Source organism: Peromyscus maniculatus, chromosome 12, assembly GCF_049852395.1.
Source record: "Peromyscus maniculatus bairdii isolate BWxNUB_F1_BW_parent chromosome 12, HU_Pman_BW_mat_3.1, whole genome shotgun sequence".
NCBI lineage: Eukaryota > Metazoa > Chordata > Mammalia > Rodentia > Cricetidae > Peromyscus > Peromyscus maniculatus.
Window position 1 is genome coordinate 37939158 of NC_134863.1, and position 27902 is coordinate 37967059.

At 36.9% G+C, this 27902-nt stretch overlaps 1 long non-coding RNA gene across 1 annotated transcript; it reads left to right on the plus strand.

Moving 5' to 3' along the window:
- Positions 1-4126: 4126 nt before the first annotated feature.
- On the plus strand, positions 4127-27902 carry LOC121821585 (uncharacterized). Its single transcript, XR_006062357.2, has 4 exons — positions 4127-9110; positions 12884-12969; positions 21865-22148; positions 27622-27902. It is a non-coding gene; the product is annotated as an uncharacterized LOC121821585 (long non-coding RNA).

The following is a 27902-nucleotide window of genomic DNA, read 5'->3' on the forward strand; positions in this document are numbered from 1 at the left end:
GTCATTTTATTGCTACATTCCTTTAGTAGAACAGTAGTATTTACTTTTCCTCTATGCCCCTGGGCTATATAGTCTCGGGTTCTTGGTCACCCCAAACAGTGTTGGGTATAGGTTCCATCTCTTGCAATGGGCCGTAAGTCAAAAGATACTGGTTATTTACTCCCATATGCTCTGTTCTGTAGCAAGAATTTTAAAAGATCTTACTAATAAAAACAAACCCAGTGCCAGGCATTGAGGTAAATGCTGGAAGATCAGAGACAGAACTGCTACAACTAACCTCACCTCGCCAATTCCTCAGCTGATCCTGTTTCCTCAGACTGGAAGCCTCTGTGCTCTCATCCAAATGGATCCCAGCTGAACTGCTGCTCAAAAGCCTAAAAGCTTAACCAGGCTCTAGTTCCTGGTTTTCTTGCCTTATATACCTTTCTGCTTCCCAACATCACTTCCAGGGATTAAAGGCTTATGTCACCATGTCTGGCTGTTTCCAATGTGGCTTTGAACTCTCAGAGATCCAGATGGATCTCTGCTTCCAGAATGCTAGGATTAAAGGTACGTGTGCCACCATTTTCTGGCCTTTATGTCTAGTGGCTGTTCTGTTCTCTGACCCCAGATAAGTTTATTAGGGTGCACAATATTTGGGGGAACACAATACCACCACACTGTTCCACCACTGCACTAGCATATCTTGCAGGCAGGACACCATTGTAGATTGAAGGGTCTGTAGTTGGGTTAGTGTTTACATTTCTCTTGGTAGCATGCAGAGTTCTTCCCAGTACCAAGAACACTAGCCTATAGGAGTGAAGACTCTAGGTGGGTAATAGCTCAAATTCTCCATGTTCAGTGACTTGTGTAGGTGTTGTCTTTAGCAATAGAACCTTACCATCAGTTTGTGGAGAGCAACTTATAGCCTTGGCAACAGCCTCGGTTGTTTGAAGATTCTCAAGGGACCCTTTTGGCCAACAATTGGATTGGATATAACCCATTCTTGGTACTAAAAACTTGATTTGGTGGCAAGTGATGGTCTGTTGGGATTCAGTCTCCCTTATTATTTGGCAATTTCATTTAGATCTCCTTCATATATGTATATATTTTATGAAGCTTCTTCTGTGTTAGGTTTCCATACTACCAATCAATTGGCCCTTAATTTTAGCTATCTCTCCCATATTCTTTCCATTGTTCCTCTCTTTGCTCCCTCTCAATGGTTGATTCTCCCATCACAGTTCCCTCCCATCCATCTATAATGCTAAATTCTATTGGATGTGTAGTTGGAAAAAATATTTTTCCATTCTGTAGCCTGTGCTTTGTTCAACTGACAGTGTGCTTTGCCATGAAGAAGCTTTCCAGTGCCATGAGGTCTCATTTATTAATTGTTAGACTTTGTGCCTGTGCTAATGGTGCTCTATTTAGAAAATCTTTTCCTGTACTAAAGAGTTCAAAGCTATTTCCCACTTTTTCTTCTATCAGGCTCAGTACAACTGGTTTTAGCTTTGATCCATTTGGAGCTGAGTGTTGTGCAGGATGATAAGTATGGGTCTATCACTGTGGAAGAAGAGGTGGAAAGAATGTAAGGGCCAGAGGGGATGGAGGATACCAAGGATATAAGGCCTTCTAAACTCAGCACAACCAATGCACATATGAATCTATAGAGATTGGATAGCATGCACATGGCCTATTTAGGTATGCACTAGAGGGGGTCCTAAAGCTGAAAGGAGAAATAGACACATGCTCCCATTCCAGAAGCTATCTCCAACTGGTAACCACTTGCAAATAAATTTAGTTTTCTCCAAGGTCTCTCACTGGGGAAACAAACTACTTTTAAATGGAGGCTACATGCCCAGCAGCAGATGGCCAACAGAAAATGAATTCAGTGGCATCTTTGAACATTCCTGGTTTCTTAATACCTTGTCAGAGCTTTTAAAAACTTTTTTAAGTTTTTGGAGACAGGGTTTCTCTGTGTAGCCCTGGATGTCCTGGAATGAGCTCTGTAGAACAGGCTGGCCCGGAACTCAGAGATCTGCCTGCCTCTGCTTCCAAGCTTCTGGGATTAAAGATATTTAATTTTTACTTGTTAATTTTATTTTTTTCTTCCTTTTTTATCCTACAGTTCCTTCACACAGATATTGCGACTTCTGGTTTTGTGTTTTAATAACATTACTGAGTAACTGAATGAGTGGATCTCTGTATCTTGATCTATTTCTTGGGCCTTTTCTTTGGCTCCTTTCCTTCTGCTTATTTGCTTTGTCCTCTTCAGATGTGTTTGCTTTTGTTTTATCCAATATTTTATTATCTCTTACATGCCTGTTTGTTTTCTAATGAGAGATAGAAAGGAGATTGGTCCAGATGGGAAGGGAAATGAGGGAGAACTGAGAGGAGCAGAGGTAGGGGAAACTGTAATCAGAACATATTGTTTAAAAAAAAATCCATTTTCAATAAAAGGAAAAAAATGTCAAGGATGTGTTTATGTGTTTGAGGATCATTGTTGGGAGCTGCTTGCTGGGCGAGGAGCTCTCCCTATCATAAAAGGAAAAGCTAAGTGTCCTGTCCTCTGATAGTCTCCCAAGGTTTCAAGAGAACACCATGGGCAGCCTCCTTCTTCCTTAGAATGTCAGGTCACCCACTCACATCTGGCAGGCTGGGTCAGTGGAAGACAGCCATGATGACAGGCAAAGCCAGAACAGTCTTCCTTCTTCTTCCTCTGGTGTCTTCACAAGTGGTCAAGGAGAAATAAAACACCCAAGGGGGCCCTTAACTCCATGAGTGGATGAGGGTGTGGGAAGGAGAGCTTGGGGGAGCAGGAGAAGGGGAGGGAGGGGGACCTGTGGTTTATATGTAAAATGAAAAAATAATCTTAAATTAAAAAAGGTTAAAAAAAACCCCTAATCCCAAGCTAAGCAATTCTCTTTGTCTAACAAATACAACCCTTTCCAAAAGCTATATAGTTTTGGGTAATAGGTATAATACATACTTGCCCTTCCATTCCTCAAACAAAAAGTTCTGAATCTAAACATAATTTAGATCAAGTATCCTATGAAGCTTGATTTTACAAAACAAGAAATTAAAATGGGGAAAGCAAATTACTTTCTTCCATGTTGAGCCCTAAGTTGGTACAGGTGCTGGGATCACCATGAAAGATTAAGTCTGTGCTAAACATTCCTTTTATCAACAGAATGAGAGAACTGCTTGTGTGTGAGATTCAAAAACTGGAAAAATGGCTACAATTTTAATAATGTTAGTATAGTTTTCTATTATGAATATATGAAATATCACATAATGAGTGTTTATATGTATATATATAATATATGTAATATTTCATTGTGCCCTCCTATTTCATTGATATGATCATTGTCTTAAATAGTTTGCTGGCTATGACACTAATATATTCTACATAGGTTCAAACTAAGAAAGGGGAGGAGAATGTAGCTGGATATTTCAACCGCAGGGCCAGGCAGGATCAGAGAAACCTTCTGACTACAGGAGAAAACATTTCTTTATCTTTCATTCATATAAAGTGCCTCATAACAAAAAAACCCTGTATTTTAGGCTCTTAAAGATGTTCAAGTTGCAGGCTTTAAATCACAGAAGGACAGACAGATCTTCATTAACATCTTTTTTTGAAAAATACTTGGGCTGTATTCTTGCATGCATGATATGTGTAATACTTCCCAACTGAATATGGTGTTTACACATAAGCTGTCTAAACTAATTCAGAAACTCTCTAACACATGGCAGATGTTTTGTGGGTATTGCTGTTAATGAGGCTGACTGAATTTCCAAAGTCTCCCCGCAACCAGGCTCTGCCTGGACTACCAGTTTAATAAAATGATGCTTTCACTGTGATAGATGAGGAAGCCATGATCCTGTGCTCATTTTGCTTTTAAAATTCAGACAGATCCTCTCCTTTTGGTCAATTGATTTCTTATTTTGTAGTCTGCATGATGCTTTTAATAAAGGAGACGTTTCTTGTTTTTGAAACAGCTACTGTGATAAGGCATTCTTTGTTTTTTAATGAAGTTTGTTCTCAAATGAGTAGACAATAGTGTTCTGATGGCCCAAGTGCTCTATCTTCAGATACATCACTCTCTTAAGATTTTTATCGCTGTATTAGAACATCATGACCTTCAGCTTGGTGGGAGGAGGAAAGAATTTATTTCAGTCAACAGCTGTAGTCTGTGTACAACTGTAGGGAAAATAGGTCGGAAACCCAAGGTAGGAACCTAAAGGCAAGAACTGAAGTTGAGGCCATAAAGAAGTGTTGCTTACTGACTTGCTTCTACTGCTACCTTATAGATTCCAGGACCATCTGCCCAGGGGTTGTACCATCCATCCACAGTGGGCTGGGCTCTCCCACATCAATCATTAATTAGGAAAATGCCCCATAGGCTTGCCTACAAGTGAATCTTTTTTTTTAAAACTTTTATTGATTCTTTGTGGATTTCATATCATGCATTTTGATCCCACTTATCTCTCTGCCCCCTCCCACCCACCCTCTGCCCTTACAACCTCCCTCATCCCAAACAAACCAATTTAAAATAAACAAAACAAGAAGAATCTTGTTATAGAAGTTGTCATAACTCCCATTGAGACAGTTTACCCTTTAATCTGTTCATCTTTACTTGCAAGTGCTCATTGCTACAAGTCATTGGGAGTCCCGGTGAGAGCCCATTATCAGCTGTGTAGCAGAAACCAGAGGCCTCAGGCCAGACCAATAACTCATGGCAACGAACACTTACAGGTGAATCTTATAGAAGCATACTCTTAATTATCATTTCTTCTCAGATAACTCTAGCTTGTATCAAGTAGGAAAACAAAATGAAACAAACAGAAAACAAAAACAGGACACTGACAAAATTCTACTTTACTTATCATACATAACTATCCTTTTATCTGTTGGCTATCTACTTATAGATTCAATCAACCAATCATAGACTGAAAGTACTCTTCAATGGTATCTTCATTGAACATATGAAGACTTTTTTCTTGTCATTATTCACTAAAGTATAAAAGTCTAGCAACTGTTTGCACATGTTAGATTTGTACTGTATGGAATGCCATGGATATTCTAGAAATAATTTGAAGAGGGTAGGGGAAAGTATGTAGCTGGTTTGTAGATATTATGCCTTTTTATACAACCCATATTAGTGGCTACAGATTTGAGTTCCCAGAGGGGGTCATGCAATCACTCCAAAGAAACAGAGAAATGGCCCCTGAAGTTTCTTTGCATCTAGTTCAAATGTTAACTGCCAATGTACTTGATCTGTTCCAAATTGTCAAAGGCAGTTTGCCCTAATCTATCATCTACTGAAAGACACAGCAAAGCTGGAGTAAAATTCAATATTTCAGAGTCAAAACCTTTTTGAAAAAGCACAGCATCACACTCAAAATCGTTTCTGAGTCTACAAAGGGCATAGAAAGTTTCCTCATTTTTTAAATTTTGCTCAATATTTAAAATTGATAGAATTTTCTAATGTGGTTAATGATTTCTTTCTCAGTCAGATAGGAATTTTAAATGATCACTATAAACAGGAGATTCTTGCCACTGTAAAATCCTTAAAAGTCACTTAAACTACCACCATGGTAACTTGAAATTATGCTGTGATTTTTAAACATAAGCTAAGGATCTTTTTCAAATTCCCTGTTATAGAGGATAACCGCAGAGTGAAGGAGACATGGGAATGGAATCTGCTTGGTATGGGTTCTCTCTGCCTGCTGTTCAGAGCCAGACTGATCACAGACATATCAGAGAGTTAATAATGATTTTTAAGGTACTTATTTGTTAACACTGAAATATAACAAAAATTCATCAAGGTTTATACACAATTTGGTCTAGTAATAATTTGGCATTGAGAAAATATACATATATAAGGTTAGCAATTTTGAATACTTGTATTCTGAATGTTTTATTATTAAAATACTCAAAATTCTATACCTTACATTTTATGTTTTTAAGGAAAGATTTTAGTTCTTCATACTCTTCATTATATAAGTAAAATGTTAATAATTTTATCTTTCAAATCTTGGTATTTTTAACATTTGCATCTCTTTTCCTAAACATCTTTCTCTATATATTATAAAATATTTCTAGATCTCACAAAGACATTGCATAGAATTAAAGCTATATTCAAAGCCCAAAGGGATGCAAGTCTGGAAGCTCGTAATGACTATAATTCTTTTAAGGAAGATACAGACATCATTCTTTCTGAAGCAAGAATAAAATCATGTTCTTTATTCACCGTCAATGGGCTTGCTTCTCCAGAATCCATTACTATCTTTTATCTAATAGCCTATTACAGACTGCAGAGCATGTAAAAGCAGTGATATTGCTCAGGGTATGGAGAATTCATTTTTTATTTCAGTGCCATTATTAAATAACCCTTTCGATTGAAATTCAATACCGGCATGCTACATGATAAGCTATGTTAATAGCTCATGTTATGCAAGTATTGAACAATTATTTGAAACTTAATAGTAAGCCTATAAAAATGTGTAATTGGCCAGATTTTCATCCACAGAAATATTATGCAGTTACCTTACTGTTAGGAGATTAGAATGAGTTCCTTTCAAAAGAACCCATGAAGCAAGGCAAATAACTAAAGAGGGCATTCCTTTTATACAGCTCTATTGGGATGAAAAGCTAGATAGGCTCTCCTTTAAAAAAAACAGACTTGTAATATTAAAGAATGAGATCTAAATAAGAAAACTTAACCATATTTTGTTCCCTAGTTTTATACACACAGGTGTCGCCAAGAAAGCAAGGTTTTCTTTCTATGATATGAAGAATATTTTAAGCTTTAAATATACAGTGAGGCCCATTCTAGTTTACTAACTGCTACATTTTAAAAAGGAAAACAATCCCAAATATAAGAACCAGAGATGGCAAAGGAAAAATAGCCTCTCCTGGCAGGTTTGACATACTTAAAATTATTAGCACTACTGTGCTGTGTTCAGACGGCAATGATTGTGAGTCAGAGGGGAGATGTGGGGAAGGTACAGTTTCCATGGAGAACTTAAAGCACTGGACAGGAGGGGTCCCATGGTTGTGTACTGATAGAACTATAGGGATTAATTCCATGGCATTCCAAATCTCAATAACATCTTTTGTTCTGTAGCTGTAAAAACAAATGAACCACTGATCCAAAACGTAAATCAGAAGAAGCACCTGAAAGTGAGCTGTGATGCCTAAATTTTAGCAAAATTATATATGGAAAGTGGACTAAGGCTTGTGGAGCAGGAAGTCTCACAGCTTAAAGGTTAATTTTTGAGAGGAAACCCAGCTCCTTCCTTCCTCCTCCTCTGCTGCGCTGTGTGTATCCCAGGGCAGTGCCCCCAATGTCAGGTTTTTGGATACAATTACTTCATGCTCTTTGTAGGTCTTCTCTGTGTTGCCTGGATCCAAGAAAGAATCCAAACTAAAGATGCCTAGGAGACAATTTGAATAAGATCCCACATTGTAATCAGAGGTAGCCCCTTTCCCTGACAACCATGGCATCAGATCGCACCTAACTTATAACTCAGACCCTTCCCCTTCTAGGAAGCTCCCCCAGATGTGATCTCAATCTCTTCCCAAATGCATTTGCAATCAGCATCTTTTCTCTAGTTAGAGAACCAGCCCTGTACATAGTCCAAAATATTCCCATCCTCATTCGTGGAAACGAAGTGTGGAAGGTTCTCTCTCCCTGATTACCTATGATTACATGCCACTTGGTCTCAGCAAAGATTCATCTTGATCACTTTTCACTTGCTGGCATATTTTTAATGATCCCAGAGGACAATTTAGTTTGCTTCCTCACAGTGAAATGTCAGGATTAAAGTACCAATCTGTTTGCAAAGATTGCTATGTAAATATTTTATCTGAAAAGGAAGGATCTACTTTAAGTACTCCACCCTGAGTTTCATTGTCATAATATTTCTAATTGAATCCACCTTTGAACAATGTATTTTTAGGAATTGCCATCACCTGCAAAATTGGTAAGAGAAGTTTATGTGCCCCAAAGCGAAGAGGCAGGTTTGAGGTAGGCCTTCTTTAGGTTAAGCCTGAGTACTTCCAGAGATGCTCACTGTGCCCCAGCTTGGGTGATACCTGAGTCCTGCGGCCAGCACTCTCAATTTTGTAGCTGATCAGTGATTATATATATATATATCCACCATGTTAGTAAAATAGAGATTGGACTGAGTATCTATTTTTTTATTTCATAATTTGATTTAATTTTACATATCAGCCACGGATTCCCCTGTCCTCCCTCCTCCTGCTCCCTCCTCCCTCCAGCCCACCCCCCATTCCCATTTCCTCCAGGGCAAGGACTCCCCTGGGGATTCAGCTCAGCCTGGTAGATTCAGTCCAGGCAGGTCCAGTCCCCTCCTCCCAGGCTGAGCAAAGTGTCCCTGCATAGGCCCCAGGTTCCAAACAGCCAGCTCATGCACTAAGAACAGGTCCAGGTCCCACTGCCTGGATGCCTCCCAAACAGATCAAGCTAATCAACTGTCTCACTTATCCAGAGGGCCTGATCCATTTGGGGGCTCCTCAGCTATTGGTTCTATATTTTTATTTGTTGAACCTGACAACTAATTTTGGAGCCTGAAAAAAACTTGAAAATGTTCTTTCTTCATCTTTATGATTTTGAGGTCTGGTGTTCATATTGCTTAATAATTCACTTAAACTATAAACTAGGGGCAGCTGAATCTCTATAGTGTATGAAGGAGACACTGAGGAAATGGAGTCCTAATTCCCAGCTAGTTTTGCTGCCTTCCACCAACTGACCAGGAGCAACGTGCTTGCATGTCTGTTTGCTTTTTCTCACTGGAAGTCTAGGGATGACAAGAATCAGCATACAGTAGTATTTTGGGGAAGGTCTGTATTTAAAACTCTTTAGATTTTCTTATTTAAAAAAAGCTTGTAACATTTTTATTATTGCACCTAACTTTCTCATTTCTATTCAAATGTGTTTTGGGTGTAGAAGAAAAAAGGAGCCATGCCACTTGTTTTAAGCCAGTATAGAGAACAGTCACCTAATGGGCGGCAGTCACACCGCAGGAATGCGGCCATTTTCTTCATGTCAGGAAAAAGTCAAGACCCCAAAGCATTGGAGAACACATGATCAGAGTAGACATAGAAGGTAAGGGAGAGTTACACTTTTCTGAGTAATTCAAAAAAGCAGGAAGACTTACAGAACCAGAGCTCTTTGGCAGAGCTCTTGTAGAATATTATGCCAAGAGTGGTGGGAATTATAGGAGAGAAAAAAGAAACCTGTATTGCCTTATTAAAAAACTATTTTATCTATCCTTTAGCCAGGTCCCTTGGCTAGGTTGTTTACCCAATCCAACTGGAATGATATTAGGTCTCCACCCAGGCCAGAGTTTCTATTCTCCCTTAATGGGCCCTTACTTCACAGTGCTTGCTACTCAAGTGTAAAGACCCAAGTTCAGATCCCCAACAACTATGTAAATATCTGGCACATATCTGTAATCCCAGCTTTGGGAGGATGGGGTGGGTGGGAAGATGTAGGATTGTGGCTAGCCAGTCTAGCCAATCAGTGAGCTCCTAATTCAGTGAGAGTCCTTGTCTCAAAAAATAGACGGTGTTGTGATTTCAATGACAATGGTTCCATAGGTTTTGTATGTTTGAATACTTGGTCCCTAATTTGTGGAACTGTTTGGGAAAAGTTAGGAGGAGTTTTGGCTTGGGTGGTGGGCAAGGTGTCACAGCAGAAATTGGTTTACAGGTTCCAAAAGACTCATTTCATAACCCGTGTGCTTTCTCTCTCTCTCTCTCTCTCTCTCTCTCTCTCTCTCTCTCTCTCTCTCTCTCTCTCTCTCTCTCTCTCTCCTCGCTCTCTCCTACTTGCAGTTCAAGATTTGAGATCTCAGCTGTTTCTGCTGCCATGTCTTTGTTGCACCATTGTGGGCTTAACCCTTAGAAAACTTAAGTCCAATTAAATGCTTTCTTTTGTAACTTGCCCTAGTCATGGTATTTTGTCACAGCAATAGAAGAGTAACTAAGATAACGGAGAGTAATAGAGAAAGTCACCTGACACCAACCTGATGTGTAGTACCTTCATGCACACACATTGGCACATAGACACATGCATACACACATGTTCATATATGGCACACATACACACACACACACAATTTTAAGTGTTTCGAATTTCTTTAAGTCCTGTCTGAAAATATGCACAAATGGTGTCACATTACTAATGATAATTTTAATTTCATGTAGTATTCCCTCAATACCTAATGGTGTTGACCTACTCTTTAGATTTTCCCATTAATTTTTTATAAATCTCAGTCATATATGCTTTTGTAAAATCTCCCTTAGTTTAAATCTCTGACCTGCTACTCTTCTCATCTTCTGACCATGGAGCAATTTAACAGTATTTATCACCCTGTCATTGCAACTTCTGACATCCTTGAGATTGTCTTCTTTTTTTTTCTTGATTCTTGGTGTTAATTTCCTTTGATTCTCTAGTGGTATATGTGCATGGGTATAAATTTCTACTCTATTTAGCTTAGTTCTTATTACATTGGTACCAAGCATATTCTTGTCATTGATGGGTTATTGTTCTGGTATTCATGTTTCACATTTTTCTTATAATTTATCTTTGTGGGACACAAACCACTTCCCATAAGCCTATTCTCCTCTCCTTGCTTCCCTGTTCTTTCTTATTTTTCCTTTCTCTCTCCTCCTTTTTAATGTTCCCTCCTTCCCTCCCTCCCTCCCTTCCTTCCTATAAAAATATTGTTAATAATAATAATAAAAATCTTACAAAAGGAAAGATAAGCCAATCAATGAATTGGTAGATGATTTGACAAGATACTTCTCAAAAGACGAAATATGAATGGCCAATGAATAAATAAAATGATGTTGAAACTTTTTACTATAATACCAAACAAACAAAAACTTAAAAGGACAATGCTGCCAAGAAACTGCATTGAAATGAGCACACATTGTTGGTAGAAAACACTACGATTCCTTAAAAAGTACACACACACACACACACACACACACACACACACATATATATATATATGTATGTATATGTATGTATATGTATATATCCATGTTCAGATGATCCAAGCACACAGCCCATTACATCATTACATATCGGGGAGAAATAACATTAACATGTATGTGTTTATTGCAGTCCTATACACAATAATGAAACAGTGGAATAAGCTTAGGTTCCCTTAAATTGAAGAATGGATAAAGAAAATAAGGTATATGTACAAAATGAAGCGTTATTCACCATGAAGAAGAACAAGTTATGTCAGTGGAAGGAAAATATTGTGTCAAACAAAAGAACCCATACGCCACAACATTAAGCTGCATATGTCTTCATTCCTATGTTGAAATTAGGTTAAAAATAAAACAAGAACTAACAAGAAAAGATAATCTTAATATGATAGAGGGTGTATTAGATCAGAAAGAGGAATTGAATCAGGGCATGGAGAAAGGAGAATAAGAGAATATATTAGAGAAGGTGGGTGTATATGAAATATGAAATATGCATGTGGGGAAAAGTCACAGTGAAATATGTTAATAGCATAATTGATATGTATTAAAATCATAAATCTTAGTTATTAAAAAATAGAGTTTCAAGCCCAGTGATTAACCTGAGGATAAAAAGATTAATAAGTTAAAAAGGGGAAAAAAATCACATAGAAAGCTGTTTTTCATTCCACAATGTGCTATACAATTGTGTACAAATATATTCATTTATTTAGTATTACATGGAATATATTCAAGGTAGAATTCAACACATGTGAAATGAAGACAGGCAACAATATCAATAGCAATGAAAATATTGATATTATCTAATCCTCTAAGCATATGAAGGAGAGAGGCTGGAAGGGAAACAAGCCACAGAAGAAAAATTGAGGGGATATGATGGAGCCCCCCTGCTACATTGTGCACCATTTTTAAGTGAACATTCCAGTCTCTATGCTATATTTTTGATATGAGATATCTTTAAGATTTGAGTGAAACGTAACTGAATTTAAAGGAGTAATGTTTAAAAAAAAATCAAAACTAAGAATTTAGAAGAGAACTATTTCAGTTATGTCAAAATCCAGTGGTTGGCAATTATACATATGAATGGAAACACTGAGCTAGTAGATCCCAGACAGACAGAAATTCTTGATGGCTTGTACATACAGCCCACAGCTTCCTGTCTCTGTTACTTTATAAGCTAGCCCAATTTCCCAGAATGCGCTTTCCTCCTGTAGTCCTAAAGCTTCTTAGTATCCTATGGAATCATCTATTTTTTTTCTGTATCATGTTTGTTCTTCTCTCATAGAGATGGCTGCTTTACAGCTATGCTTTCTGCAAACATGCCATTAATCATATATGCCAAGCACTATTTTAATTATTTCTTGGCATGTTTCTTAACCTCCTAGGAGGCAGAGACCATATGATATTCATCTCTGTGTTTGGTGTTCTAGGTAAATGTGAGGTAGGGTTGAACATAGCAGGACCATTGTCCATTAAGTAAGAAATGCCTATTTGGATTATTTTTTTTTCCTATCATTTGTAGTATTCTCAATCATAAAGCATATTTAAATTCTTTAATAAATGGTAAGACTCTGAAGAACTGAACAATTTGATCTTACAAGAATTGAAAGATACTAATTACCTGGTACCTATGTGCTCTAGTATTACTGTGTAACTTTTGTTATTGTGTCCAAAGTCCAGATGGATTTTTATCAGCTCAGTAAAGGCTGTGGATGATCTGATTTTTATTTAATTTAGTTAACTATTGTAATCTTACAAAAAGCGGAATGACAAAATTGGTGTGGATATTTATTTATGACATTTTGGTGCTTAATAAATTTAATTGTAATAAAACCGCAATGTCCTCCTTATGATCTGACCCATAATTTTTGTTGACAGCTGATGTTATAAAGTCACCAAATCTTCTGAGGCGCAGAAACTTGGTTGTAGAGTCTTCTGAGATCTGGAAACTTTACTTGACCCAGGCAAGTTTTTATTTACAACAAAAATATAATTCTGATGGATTTTAGTCCCAAATACAACTCAGGAATCTCTGTATTGGAACCTTGCTTATTTTTAATAACCATGGTACTAGAGCAAGTTTTAGTTGATGAGAGAGCTGTAGTCTTCAGCATTTTCTGAAAAGGCACATTTACATAACTCCATGGAGGATAGTACAGGATGAAGTGTGGCCAGTTATTAAGCAATTGCACATCCGATACTGTTCTGGGTGCATGACATCTCAATTTCTAGGTTTTCTATGAAATGTGTGTTATGGCTACCCTCCTTACTAAGTCTAGCACCTGTGGGAGGCATCTGCATTATGATCTTCTGTAGACTCTGTGTGGGATGGGCACTTAGCCCTTGGGAGTTTCCTGACAGTAAACTTCCTTGCATGGAATAACTCATGATTCCAGTATTGCTGTTAAATCTAAACTGAGTGAAAGCCCACCAAAGCGCCAGCCATGCTGTCATCCAAGATACGACCAAAAGGCTAAGCTTGCCAAAGTAAAAGGCAAGTGTCTGCAGCGTATTCCACAATACTTAAGCCAGTGAAATGTTTTGTCTTTGAGATGTGTGTCTTGATTTCAAATAATGAATTCCTGGGGATTTAATCTTGACACAACTTTTCTAGTGAGCTGAAAAGTTCTTCCTGTGGTCGCATATTCTTTTGTGCCTAATTATATCACTAATTGGCTCATTTCATGGAAATAACTTTCCTAGGAAGGCCACTTATAAGGTGGGTATAAAAAGACACCATAATAATCTTCACAGCACAAGTTGGTTCTTTTTCAATGAAATATTTTTTTTAGTGTCTTTTTCTTACAGCCAGCCAGCAAGCTCTGTAGAGCTAGAAGATGATAGATCAATAACTTTAGCTTCAAGCAAAGAGAAATTTGGTCATCAGCATAAAACTTAGTAAAGTGTGGAGTCTGGAACCAGGAAGCTTAAAATACAGTTTTCCTCTACCGAAGACAGTTATGCTAAATATATTCATTTAATTTTCTAAGCATGTTATTAATGCTTTCAAGTAAAATCATACACCCTGTATAGTTTTAGAGAAAATAATATAGAGGAGTAGGTTATTGATTTTAATAGTCTTCTAGTGAAGAGCTGAAAAATTCTTTTTAGACATATATAGCAACTCAAGAGCTTATTGTAATCTCTTCATTTTTTAGTAGTTATATAGATCATTAACATGAGCCCATCTTGAGTTTACTTTTTCAAATACAGTTCACCCAAAAAATAAGGTGTATCATTGAAGAAATAATTACATAGACTTGTGTGTATGTATTCAGTGTTTATATTCTATTCTCAGAATTGTAATATTCACAGACATGTGAACATTGATTATCCATCAATGTAGTGGGCATTAATTAAATGCCCAATGAATGTAAAACACTATTCTAGGCAATTAGAATAGCTGGGAGTCTCTTTAATTAAGAAGCATGCATTATAACCAAAGAAAAAAAGATACTAAAACAAAAACAAAAACAGATACTAAAAAAACGTACAAAGAATGAGTAGCACACATGATACATTGGTATATAAGTACTGTTGAAAATTCATCATGATAAGGAGAATTAGGAAGGATTTCTCAATAGGTTTCATTGAGTGGGTGAAATATGAAGAAGCAGGAGCCGCTTGCTTGGAGATCACTGAAGGGGAATGATACACACTGCAAACAGACACTACCAGTGCAAAAGCTACTGTCAACAGAACACGGATTGGGACCGTGTTACCTTTAGGTTACCTTTCCTAAAATCTCTCTCACGTCCCTCCTGCTCTCAAGTGGTCAACCTTTTTCTCTTTGATTATTATTGCTACATTCACATATGTATGTATGTGTACTCAGAAGTATACAATTGCAACCTGCTGATGCCATTTTTATTGTTTGTATATATCTGGTTTGGGGGATGATCATTCTGCATTGGAAAAACCAACACAGGCCTCAACCTAGGGATCGGCTAATTCCCTTTCTCCCAGCAGTCGTTAATTTCCTGGATTTCTTTGCCTAATGGTAGGACCCTGTGAAATTTTCCCCTTCCATATTAACTTGGGAAGAAAACAATTAACAGTCCTACCCAACTGCACTATAGGTCATGGTAATCACTGGCATAGCAAAGTATAGATGAAGATGCAAGAAGTTCTCGTTGGTTGTTGTTTTTTTTACTCTTAGCTCTTTTCTCTTTAGGGAGCCTGCCACCCAATTCCCAAATAAATCACACAGAAGCTTATTTTTACTCATAAGTGCCCAGCCTTACCTTGACTTGCTTCTTGCTAGCTTATCTTAAAATTATCCCATCTATCTTGCCTCCAGGTTTTTACCTTTCCCTATTTCTATATATCTTTTCTTTCCTTCTTATTCTTATTCTTATTTCCTTATTCTTGTTCTCATTCTGTGTCTGGCAGAGGCAGATAGAACTCTGAATTTGAGGGCAGCTGCTCTACAGAGCGAATTCTAGGACAGCCAGGGCTACACATAGAAACATTGTGTTAAAAAACAAACAAATAAATAATGAAAAGAAGGAAGGAAAGAATGAAATGGCTACTTGCTTTCTTTAATATCTCTCCATTACAATTATAAGTCATGATTTCTTATAAATATATACCTTATTTTTAATATTTAAAAGAGAATAAATGAATACAAAAATCAGGTAATTCCATTAAATTATATAGCATTTTCCTACAGGAAACAAGGTTTTCTTTATTTTTCTTTGAAGACAAGGAGTCAGGTAGTGTCCTAAAAATTGGTCTCAGACTTTTATCATAGTGAACTTCCCAAATTACTTTGTGTCTGTCAATATCTTCTTTATAGAACTTTCTTTGAAGTTGATACTGTGGGAGAAAATAGAACAGCATACCAGGATTTTACAAGTGATGGAGGCAACTCCAATGAGAGTGAAAGCAATCCTGATTTCCTATTAAGAAAACACTGATTATTGGCACTAGGAGGACAGAAGTCCAATTCTCTTTAAGTAATTAAATTTCTACATCTTATGTATTCTCATCCCTCCTGAAGATCTGGTATATTTTCTTTTCACTGTAAATTGGATCCTAGCAAAGGTCAGTTAGAGTTCACAGGGAATCATTTCCTTGCCAACTAGACAACGAGAATGAAGTATTTAATTGAAATCAAATCTAAAGAACATGCAATAAAAATACAGAACTGCTTCATTTCAAAAACACTTCATTAAGTGTACTGACTTTGGTTCTGTTTGAGAAGAAAGGTTTTCTATTTCTTTAAGTATGTCAATAACCAAGTTGAAGGTGATAAGGGATACATGCATGTTCCAGGCTGGTTAGCCGATTACCTCTGTTTGTCTTGCTTGTGGAACATGAACGCAGATATGAGGAGAGAATCCCTTTGTAGATGCATCTGCATCCATAGTACTGCTGAAACCACAGCTAATGTTGCAATATTATCTGCCTACACACTTGTTTCTCTCGGCTTTGTAGATAGGACTTTCTATCTGAATGTACATCAAAAGGATACAATGCTTAGAACTCAAATCCCTTGTGTAAAGACATAAACCTTTTTGATTATGTAATATTTCCACAAAACCATAGCTGCCCTCTTTCCTGTAATCCTTAATTTGTGAGTTTGAAAGAGGCAGCCTACCAGTTGAAATAGATTTCCAATCAAGTTATTTATCTGTTAAAACAAAGAACGACCCGGGCGGTGGTGGCGCATGCCTTTAATCCCAGCACTCGGGAGGCAGAGGCAGGCAGATCTCTGTGAGTTCGAGGCCAGCCTGGTCTCCAAAGTGAGTTCCAGGAAAGGCGCAAAGCTACACAGAGAAACCCTGTCTCAAAAAACCAAAGGAAAAAAAAAAACAAAGAACGAAGTATAGCAGGAGACAGACTTCAGTGGTAGGACACTTAGCATACTGCAGAGATGACTCCCAGTAAGGCACAAGATTGACTGGGCAGAGGTGAGGCACACCTTTAATCCCAGCACTCTGGAGGCAGGGGCAGGTGGATCTCTGTGAGTTAGAAGCCAGCTTAGTCTACAGAGTGAGATCCAGGATAGCCAGGCCTATACAGGGAAACCCTGTCTTGAAAAAGCAAACGAACAAACAAACAAACAAACAAAACAAAAACCAAACAACAGAAAAACAAATTAAGCATTAATCATTTTACAATACCAAATATTTGCTAGTAAATAAACCTTTAAATAATATGGAGGAATTAAAACCTGCAAAAATAGCATATGTATCTTTTAGACTGTACCCACATGGAATTCTCCTTCTTGCTCAAGACCCATGTGCTATGGAGTGTAAAATCTCCATCCTTCTGTTCCATTTAGAGCTTGAAGAATTTGTAGATTTCTGTTCAGCAGTTTGAACTCTTATTATGAAGGAAATGTGATAAAGTGATAAGAATGAAAAACATGCTCTTAAGACCAATGCTATGGTGGAAAGGTTTAAATTTAATGTTTTTAAAAATTAGTTTGTTAGTTTGGTTTTTATTTATTTTATGAAGAAAACATTACAGAAGCCAAATAAAAAATACAAATATAAATCTATTTTTATCAAATTTGCATTATAGAAGTGAAGATTTCTTCACTATCCTATTGTAAGGCTTACTGTGTATTTAGTATCTATTCAACGAGATATTTCTTGTCTTTTTTCTGTCTGTAAAGCTTCCTTGAACTGTTACTCTATCTCAAACTTTCCCCTCTAGGACCATAAGAAAAATCTCATTCTGTTGCTTGAGCCATTTAATGTGTTGTCTGTTTTTACTGAGTACATCTTGTCAAATGATGTTGCCTTTGGAAAAATAAAGTAAAAGCATTTGGGCCTGACCTAGTAATTTGCCTTGGGTCCTGAAAACAGTTGTTCAGTGTTTGTGAACATGGGTTAAAATGAATAATTTATTAGTGGAAATAATAACTGTATACTTTAGATATTTAAGAAATTGTAGAAAAAATACTTCAAGAGACTATAGTAGCTATAGTTACTGACAATCCACTTGTTTGTGCTTTAATTTAATGAAAATTGGATAATGGACTGGACACAAGGTATTTTGGTGACATTTTCCTAGCCCCGAAAAAACTTGGCATTACAACTGAAAATAGGTATTATCTTTAAACCACTTAAACTGAGTATTTTTCTTCTACTTATTTTGGTTTTAGAAAGGGTAAAGTACACATTATTTTTTATTTTACCTTCTGAATGTCAGGAAATAGTGAGTCTTTCTGAGTGTTAGATGCTGAATGGCATCTCACATATATGTGTGTGTGTGTGTGTGTGTGTGTGTGTGTGTGTGTGTGTGTGTGTGTTAGCATGAATTTTAAAAGGTCTTATTAATAAAAACAAACCTGGAGCCAGGTATTGGGGTGAATTCTGAAAGATCAGAGATGCAGAACAAGCCTCTCAGTCGATCTTGTTTCCTCAAACTGGAAGCCTCTGAGTCCTCATCCAAATGGATCTCAGCTGAACTGCTGCTAAAAGCCTAGAAGCTTAAAAGCCTCTAGTTTCTGGTCCTCACATCTTATATACTTTTCTGCTTTCTGCCATTACCTCCTAGGATTAAAGGTGTGTGTCGCCAAGCCTGGCTGTTCCCAGTGTGGCCTTGAACTCACAGAGATCTGGATGGATCTCTGCCTCCCACGTGATAGGATTAAAGGTGTGTGTGCCACCATTTTCTGGTTTCTATGTCGATCTAGTGGCTGTTCTGTTCCCTGACCCCAGATAAGGTTGTTAGGATACACAATATATTGGGGGACACAATATTCATATATAATATAATATAATATAATATAATATAATATAATATAATATAATATAACTTTTTAATCTAAGTCCTGCAGAGTGTGACTGATAGGAAGGAAATGAGGTCTTCAAGATATGACTAAGTTGAAATGTAGGTTCTAGATCAAAGTGCTGAGCAGCATGAACATAAGGACAGAAAATCTGGACGTATAAATGCACAGAACAAGACAATGTGAAGACAAATGGACAGAATGAGAAGATAACTGTCTACAAGACTGGAACAAGAATCACAGGAGCTATGAGTTTTGCTGACATCTTTGTCTTAAACTTTCTGCCTCCAGCATCATGAAAAATTCCCACTCTATTACTTAAGCCATTCTGTATGTAGTCCTTTGTTATGGTAGTCTCAGCAAAGTAAAACAAGATTACAGGGAATATTCTTGGGCTTATACTAATATTTGCTTTCTACTAATATTGAGTGTATACAACATTAGGCATAGCATATTACAAACAGGAAAAAAAAGAAAAGCAACATGCTTAATAATATTCTAAGATTTATGGTTGCTATATGAACAGGTTAGACCCATGGAAGAGAAAAATACAATGTTCCTTGTGAAGAAAGAGTTGTGAAGACCCAGAAATCCAATTGGATGAACATTAACAATATAACTGTAGCAATTAGCCTTACAAGCCATCTTCTGGAAAGCATATGTGAATAAGTGTAAACAACACATGCAGAAAAACCCAAAACACTATAAAATGTCAATTATTAGTAATAATTGGAAACCATGACTTGTCTAGACATTTTAGCTAGTGTGGTTAAGTATTGATGTCCAGGTATCAGATATATCTGAATTCAAACTCTATCTCTAATACTAACAAACTGATCATCTGGTCATTAACGTGACCCCATGTGTAAAATAAGGTATTCATAGTACTAAACACACTAGAATCTCTTAAGACTCAATGAGATAACACGAAAATAGTTGCTAAATAGACTATCTATTTATGTTAATATATTATTCCTATTTTTATGATGTGTGTAGAACTGAGGAAAATGAGTTTCAGGGCTGTTTCATGTCTTTAGTATTAGCTATTCTTTTTCCTAAGACAATCAGTTGTTTCTTATTGTCAAGTGTATTATAAAGGCATATTTAATACACAGTAGATTACCTGTTCACTGGACGACCCACTACAATCACAACACATTTTTAAGGACTTCATTTTCTGGAGTCAACTTTGAAGAATGACAGGTTATACTTAGTTCACATTCCTGCAACTCAGCTCACTGATTTAAAATTGATTCTATCCATCTTGTGAATTCATGGATGATGTCTTAGAATCTAGGCCAAGTTCATAGCAACAGCTTTATATTGTATAAGTGTGAAGTACTGTTGTGGGATGTACTCGATAGAATGTTACAAAAAAAAGTCAAATCATCCCAGTGTAGCTCAAAGTCAAAAAGAGGTGTTTTACTTACCTGACAGGACTATACTCTGAAATTAAACATTATCACATGTTTTATGAAGACATCGATGATTTCAATATGTTGATGAATTCATAGGAACAGGTCTCATAGTGTGAGCAGACCAAAGAGATGTCAATAATTAGAACCTTCCCATGACTTTCTATCTGTCTGAATACATAAATGTAGTATCAATACTTTTCTTAAAAGGTCAGAACCTCTTCTTTTGTTCACTCTGAAATACTTTATTGGAGTAAAAAAGTAAAAACAAGTCTTAAGCCCACAATATTCAACATACAACATACACAGACACAGACAGACAGACAGATACACACACACACACACACACACACACACACACACACACACACACACACACACATCCACTCATTACCTACTGGTAGGACACTGGGGTTGCCCTGCTTTCAGTATTTGCAGGCTATAAGTTTAGCAGTTCTTACCTCTATTCCTGAGCATGTGAGGTCTTAGATAGTGAAGAGTGCTCTAGGCCTTCAAATATCACTTCTCCCCATCTCCACCCCCAGGGTTACATACTAAAGGTTTTTGAAAAATCATGAAATTTGCAGGGAAATGGATGGAACTAGAAAAATAATCATCCTGAGCAAGGCAACTAAGACCCAGAAAGCCAAATAGGATATATACTTACTTATAAGTGGATATCAGCTGTTAAGCATCCAAACTTTAAATCTTTACAAAGAAATGGGGAAATAGCTTCATTTTTGAGGGCCTTATTTAATTTCTGTTTAATCCCTTTAAAAATATTTTATATGGACCCCTGATATTTTTACTGATCTCATTTCTCCCAGCTAAATAAAACATTATATTCTAGAGTTCAGATGGGATATGGGTGTGCTTTATGCCATGTGAACATTGACTTTCTAGTGACAATCAAAAATATGATAAATCATACATATGTCAAAGGAAACAGCTGGAAGCAAAACTGCCCAAATTATCCCCAGATGTTGGGGCAAGAATGTATGATGCTCACTCACTCTGTTCAATTCTCCTCATTCTGCAGATTCCAAAAATCAGCGGGACTTTTTCTTCAGTCCAAAGGTGACAGTTCAGACACAAATAACTAGCCATTATCTTACAAATGAAGTGCAAGAACACATGAAAAAGTACATCCAATATGAAAATTAGAAGCAATAAGCTTTTTTTTTCTCATACAAGCATGGATCACTGAAGGATTTAAAGGCTACAGAAATAAAAACTGCTCAGCAAATCCTAACTTTCTCATTTTGTGGGAAATCCTAAATCTTTCTCCTTTATAGATCCTAATTCTACCTTCTTGTAAAAAGCTTGGCAATTCCCACTCTTTTTATGCTTCTCTCCATCACTGTGAAACTCAAATCTTGCATTCCATGCTTGCTATGAAATGAACTGATAAGATCTGTTATGCTATACAGTACTAAATCAATACAGAGGAATAATAGGTTCTGTTTTATCAATACTAGTGTTTTTATTAATATATTTAAACTATTTAGTTAATATACAAACTGGATTCATTGTAATACTTTGATAATACATATGCATTATTATGCTTTTTTCTTTTTAAATATATTTGTACTAATTCTTTGAGAATTTCATATAATTTTGATCATATTCATTATCCACTTGTGCCATAACTCCTTGATCCATACACAACATTCTCCTCCTTTTTTTGTGTCTTGTAGGTTTTACAAATAGATATCTTGCCAAAGAGATGAATCATGCTCCATCTTCTTAATTGGTGAAAACACCAATCTCTGACTCGAGTGATTGCTTAGAGACCTACACATGATGTGTTTTGTCTAATGACAAGTGAGGAGCCTTTAAACTTCAAATGAAAAAGATCTTTTCCTCTGACACATAAAGACCAGAGAGATATAATCATTCTCCGAATTTTTCTTAGAAGGTGTAATTATTTTTCCACTTTGGCATTATTCCAAACAACCTGAGAATGATGGATTACAGGAAGGTGAGAACATTAACCCTTAATGGCATGTATCATTGACCTGCTGTACTATTCTAGACTCTTCTACCAAGTTATGGATTAAATAGATATCACTTATATAAAGAGTGAAAAGAAAAAGTGCATATTGCTGTCAAACCCAGCTTTTATTCTTTTCAACTATAAAATATCTACTGTTTCCTCTAGGATCTAGATTACATTCTACCTCCACTGGAGTCATCTTTTTAACATTTTATCAGAATAAATTGATAATATATATTTTTATAAATTACTGATTGAACATTTAATCTCATATTTGTGTCACCTGTTGAATCTTCAATGGGACTTTGCAATACTTAAGGAACATAATATGTGATGTAATTCATATCTCTTTATACTTATTAGAATGTTCAATCTCTATGCAAACTGTCATGTCTTCAATAAACAGAGCATTGGTAGTTAACAATTCCTGAACCTTTGTGCCAAATCATCGGCTAAGCACTTTGGAGTACTTAATGCTCGTGTTACAATTGCAGAAAGTACTGTCACATTCCACAGTGCTGTCCTTTAGCTAGGTTAGATGCTGGTTGAAGTTTGTCAAATAATAATTTTAGTAACCTGACAGATTTTTCCCTAAACATATCAGGTATTCCTAAGAGTTGTCAACCTATCTATTAGGGATAAGAGTTTAGGTTTTATAAGATCTACAATGTAGGAAATAGCAGGAGGGCAGTGGACTTAGTTAGATAAAAGGCAAAATGAAGGAACTTCATGGCCAAATCACATTTTGCATGGGAAGTTAAACTCAACACAGGTTTCCTTGAAGGTTCAGATCATGATTTATAAACAAAAAACAGTATGGAAACAAGTTTAAACCAGATGCATCCATCTGGAGCCTGTTCAGTTATGACGATGTTTGACCTTTTCAAAGAGAGCATACAAATTTATAAAACTGCAGTGGAAGAAGTGGAGCTGTCATCTCTGTCACCATAGGAACACATTAAACATTGTGGTCAATTAGAGGGTAGCAAATTCTCTTTGTGCTATGGAGTCCAGTCCAGTATCACCAGGAAGACCCATGTCCTCATTCTTGCATCTTTCCTCTAGACATATGCCGTGGTAGATTAATTGTATCTGTCACTTCAGTGATCATATACATGTGTGTTTTCTAGAAGGTTGTGGGCTGTGTGATATGGTGCACAGCTGCCTCAGGCTGACAAGAGCATTTCCTCTGAGGTCACTAACTATTCTGCTAGTGTTTTCCTCGTGGCCATTGCCAGCTAGATGCCCCTAAATGCTTCATAATAAAGCCAAGAGGTGCAATGCTCAGCAAATGAACAGATGCTCAAAGCTGCAGAACCTCCACTCCCGGGGTAAAGGCTGAGGTCTCCTGGAAGACAGAGACAGAGTAAACTGCTAGCAAAAAATGTTATTCCCCACAGAAACACTGCTTCTTCTTACCTGCTTTTGTTTTGTATTTGAACATTTTATTCTATGTAAGGAATATTTCAAATTGTAAGAGGATGGAAAATCCAAGGGGGAAAACGTTGAGAGTGATGTTCTGTTTGCTAAGGAAAACAGATACCCTGTGCCCAAATCTCAAAGAGTTGATACTTATTCTTATTGCTACATTTTAGGGATAGTAGAAATTTGCTAGTACATTGCTTTGTTATTGATAGGACCTTGCAATGCAGCCCAAGCTGACCCTGAACTCCCCATCAACCTGCCGTTGCCTCCTTAGTGCTGGAGTTACAGATGTGTGCCTTCACCACAGCTGACCTATTATTTTCTTAATTTTACTTGTAATTTTCCAGTTATATTTTAATTAATTTTCCATTTGTGTAACACTAATTCTCAAGTCTTGGGTATTTTTCAAAGGTTTTTTGTTGTTGTTGTTGTTGTTTTTTATTGCATGAGTGTTTTACTAGCATGCATGTTTGTGTGCCACATGCATAGGCCAGAGGTAGGCACTGTTTCCCCTGGAGTGAAGTCAAAGACAATTGTGAGTTACCATGCTGGGAATCAAATCTGAGTCCTCTAGAAGTGCAGCTAGCATTTTCAAGTATCTTATATAGATGTGTGTGTGTGTGTGTGTGTGTGTGTGTGTGTGTGTACATATACATATTCTTGTTATTACCCACAATTATATTCAATATATAAAATATATCACACATTGTTATCAACACTGTGATGCTAGAAACAGAGCTGAAATGTCTGTATATAGTGATGTGGTAAATCCATGTAATTACAGCATGTCAGAAGAGCATGAAGCTTAATTGAGCTACAGAGCAAGGCTCCATCTCAAAATAAATGGTCAACTTGTAAGATGATTGACCATAGAACTCCACTTCAGGTCATCCTAGGGATGAGTTTAGCATGTCAGCAGAAACTCGAGGTTCATCCCAGAAGCAGGACAATGAGCACTTACTCACGGCTACTATATGTAACGTTTTAATAATCACATCTCATGTTAGAAAGATCACTGACTAGATGGGATAGTCGGGAAGGGTATTAAGTTGGGGATTCTAATAGAGATAAGCAATCATGCATAGGTAAATAGCACAAGGAATATCACAGAAAGAAAATCCCAGGAATGACAATGGAAAGACAGCCTAGAGTTTATTCTGTATTTCCCTCTCATGTGCCAGATGTTACAGATGCTATATCCCTGCATGGTAAGAGAAGGTTGTTACTGACGGAAGCATTGAAATGCAGATGTGCATACATGCATAGATGCATATGGGTTAGTCACAGATTATTGATCCAGAAGGTTAATGATATTTTCTTTAACAGCAGCTTGTGGTTATATTGTGTGCCCCAAAATATTGTGTACCCTAATAAATTTATCTGGGGTCAGAGAACAGAACAGTCACTAGATATAGAGGCCAGAAAATGGTGGCACTCACATCTTTAATCCTATCACTTGGGAGGCAGAGATCCATCCGGATCTCTGTGAGTTTAAAGCCACACTGGAAACAGCCAAACATGGTGACTCACAACTTTAATCCCAGGAAGTGAACTTTTAATCCCAGGAAGTGATGGCAGGGAGCAAAAAGAAAGATATATAAGGCATGAGGACCAGGAACTAGCTTGGATAAAGCTGGTTAAACTTTTAGGATTTCGAAAAGCAGTTCAGCTGAGATCCATCTGGATAAGGACTGAGAGGCTTCCAGTCTGAGAAAACAGGATCAGCTGAGGAACTGGCAAGGTGAGGTGGCTGTGGCTTGTTCTGATTCTCTGATCTTCCAGCATTCACCCCAATAGCTGGCTCTGGGTTTGTTTTAATTAATAAGTCCTTTTAAGATTCATGCTACAGCAATTCTCCCTCCCTCCCTCCCTCCCTCCCTCCCTTTCTCCCTTCCCCCCTCTCTCTCCCTCTCTCTCTCTCTCTCACAAATACACACACACATACACATTCACACAGACACACACCCACACACTCATACAGAGAGAGAGGGGAGTGTCATTTAGATGATTAAAAGTTTTTAACAGGTTTTTGATTATAGAAACTTACTTTATACCATTTTTCTTAATAACACATTAAGAAAATTTCTAAGTCCCTTAGGAATTGTTTAGTGTCTGACCTTCATGTTCACACTTGTATGCTCTGCACCAAATAAAATGATCTCTATCTCATAGATGTTCAATTATTGGTTGAATAAAAAGAAAGTGAATATTCATTCACTTTTATTCATAGTCTCCATTTATGATATTTTGTCAGCTATTCTTGAAGTGTGACTGAACATACTGAAGAAAGATATTTCTTCTTTGGGAAGTTTGATGAAATGATCAGGTTTTTTTTCTTTAAAACGTGAAACTGGTTTTCATTGTATAAGACTTTTAATTCATCTTCTAGCTCACACAATCTCATTGTTATACACACAACTTGTGGTGCATAAACCCCACTGAGTACAGCAAAACCTTGATAATGATCTTCACTGGCTCCTTCTTAGTCCCCTCTCCCTACTCCTAGGAGGGAGCAGAAAAGTTATTAGCAGCAAGCAGTCTGATGGCTCCATGAATGTGGTTTAGAACAGAGATTGCTCAAAGTCTGACGACTGGTGCTATCTAAACAGGTTGGTGACCCAGGACAGTGGGTTTTTCCCCTCAAAGGAATCTGTATTTTTAGATAAATGGTCATTAAGTGACACTTACTTATTAATGAATAGCAGTGTCTCTGAAAATTTAAAGACATGTTTTTAAGTATTCTCATGGCAGGAGATGAAATGCTGAGTTATTTTCCTTACGTGCTGCCATGAGACTCTATATCCTCCTTGTGCTCTATGTGCATGCTTGAAATACCTAGTGTTTCAAGGGTCACATTTTATTGAACTAAAATCCACTTGTAGTCATATAAATGTTTACACACACTCTAGTTTTTGTTCCAGATGCCCTTGCATTCTTAAGTGAAATCTCCACATTTTCATGTGAGGGATAGTACAAAGATTACATGATACCCCAAAGTTGAACCTAGGAAGTTCTATGCAAAGAACTGAAATGATACACCCCATAACTGTTTTTGTTCATTGTAAAAATACATTTGTAATACAAATTACTAAATGGTCTTATTAATGAAAAACCCAGAGCCAGATACTGGGTTGAAAGCTGGAAGATCAGAGGGATAAAACAAGCCACAGGCAACCTCACCTCCCCAACTCCACAGCTCATCCTGTTTCCACAAATCCTCAGACTGAAAGCCTCTAAGCCTCATCCCCGAGAGTCTCAGTTGAACTGCTCTTTATTTCCCACCCAGCCATGTCACTTCCTAGGATTAAAGGTGTGTGTGCTTCCCATGTAAAGAAATGAGATCTCAAGTGCTGGGATTAAAGGTGTATGTCACCACTGTCTGGCCTCTGTATCTAATCCAGGGCTGGCTCTGTCCTCTGATCCCTAGATAAGTTTATTAGGGTACACAATACATTGGGGTACACAATATATCACCACATACACTCAATGCTTTATTTAAGTTTCTTGGGAATTAAAATATTCTTATTATTTTTATTTATGAAATAAAATGTTCTCTATATAAATTGAAGAAAATGATACCCATACTATTATTTTATGAAGAGAAAATGGGACTAAATTCATGAATTCACATAATGATTGACCACAGAATCTGGGCTATGGTGGGTGCTTAAAATATGGTAGTTTAATTTCCATTTAAAGATATTGTATTTGTACTATGCATATGATGGGGAAGGATAATAAAATTAAGGACCTTACATAATTTTTCTGGGAGTAATATTGAAGTCACCTTGTAAATGAATTGACTGATAGCAAGTTCATTACAGAACTTATTCAATAGCAATTGGCAGTTTAAAACTCATTATTACGAATTGGCTCTTGGCTATAAATTTTACGTCAAAATGAAATCAATATGTAATTGAGAAACTACTGAAATGTCTGAATGATTTTACTGCTAATCTTTAGTACAGTAATACTTCTGTAGCAGGACAGAAATTAAGATATATTTTCTTTATTTCTTTTTCCTTCACAACAGGGTCCCACTATGCAACACTGATGGCCTGGAACTTGCTATGTAGATCAGGTTGGACTCACTCACAAAAAGGTCCCTGCCTCTGCTCCTCCTCCCAAGTTGTGGGATTAAAGGCAGGTGCCATTAAGCCTGACTTCATATGTATATGTCAATCACAATCGTAAGATTCTAAAATACAACTGAATATAAGAAACATGTATTACTGACATTTTAAGGAAAACCTGAGCTTTTTTTTTTACATGAAAAACTCAATATTAAAAATAATAAACCCATTTTATTCATCT